This window comes from Prionailurus bengalensis, chromosome A1, assembly GCF_016509475.1.
Source record: "Prionailurus bengalensis isolate Pbe53 chromosome A1, Fcat_Pben_1.1_paternal_pri, whole genome shotgun sequence".
Classification (NCBI taxonomy): domain Eukaryota; kingdom Metazoa; phylum Chordata; class Mammalia; order Carnivora; family Felidae; genus Prionailurus; species Prionailurus bengalensis.
This window is the reverse complement of record NC_057343.1, coordinates 154,316,766-154,317,827: the sequence shown is the minus strand read 5'-3', so window position 1 is coordinate 154,317,827 and position 1,062 is coordinate 154,316,766. Positions and strand designations below refer to the sequence as shown.

The following is a 1,062-nucleotide window of genomic DNA, read 5'->3' as shown; positions in this document are numbered from 1 at the left end:
TGATCTTTTAAATGTTGGATTTAATATTATTTTTGATGAGTATTGTGACCTACGCAACCTGTTAAGTGAGGTAATGATTGACTATACAAAATTTAGTATTTAGGATACTTTACTGCTGTTTGAGACTTTAGCCATACAGTTTTGATTTTCTAAGGGGGCGAGGCTGTCTTCATTTCCCCCTCTTTTTTTTTTGGTTTTATATATATGTATATATATATATATACATATATATATATATGTATATATATATATATATATGTATATATATATATATATATATTTACCAAACTAAAAGTCCTTAGCTGTATGTCAAATATTTTGCATTATTATAAGGATCAAAAGTTTTTCTTGGAAAAAAAATACCAGCAGGATTTCAAAAGTAATGAACACGTGCTCACTTCAGCAGCACATATACTAAAACTGGAACAATTTAGAGAAGATTAGCGTGGCCCCTATGCAAGGCTGACATGCAAATTCATGAAGTGTTCTATGTATAAATATATACAAATAAAACAAACAGCTTCATAGTTCAGAGATGCTCTTAGTAGTGCTCTCTACTGATCTTTAGTGTTACCATATTTATATTTCCTTTAGAATTCTTTTATTAATCACTCTGCAGTGTGGCTACATTTATATCTAAGCTTACAAGTAAAAATGTTCATTCTGTATTTCTTTATCAGGGTTAGGACTATGATGACCACTTTTAGTTTATGACAATACAACCCTACCGTTTGCAAATAGTGATAATGACAATAGCTAACATTAAGTTTCACAAAACCCCTACAAGTTAGACACTATTATTATTCCCAGTATACTAATGAGGAAACTGAAAAAGAAGATAGAAACTTTACTTAAGACAATACTAGTAAGTGGTAACAGCCCAACTGGTCTGAACCCAAAGCCTGCAAAAGGTAATAAACCATAAGACAGTATTGATGGAGTCATGATAGCCAGCCTATTTCTAATAATACCTAAAAAAGAAAGACATCAACATATATTTTTTACGGTATTTGTAACAAGCCAAGAGGTTTATAATATGACAGAAAAGGTCACGTTGTGGGG

At 30.9% G+C, this 1,062-nt stretch overlaps 1 non-coding gene across 1 annotated transcript; it reads left to right on the top strand.

Annotated features, from left to right (window-relative positions):
- The first annotated feature begins 390 nt into the window (after window positions 1–390).
- On the top strand, window positions 391–497 carry LOC122496403. Its single transcript, XR_006300795.1, has one exon. It is a non-coding gene; the product is annotated as a U6 spliceosomal RNA (small nuclear RNA).
- The last annotated feature ends 565 nt before the right edge of the window (window positions 498–1,062 follow it).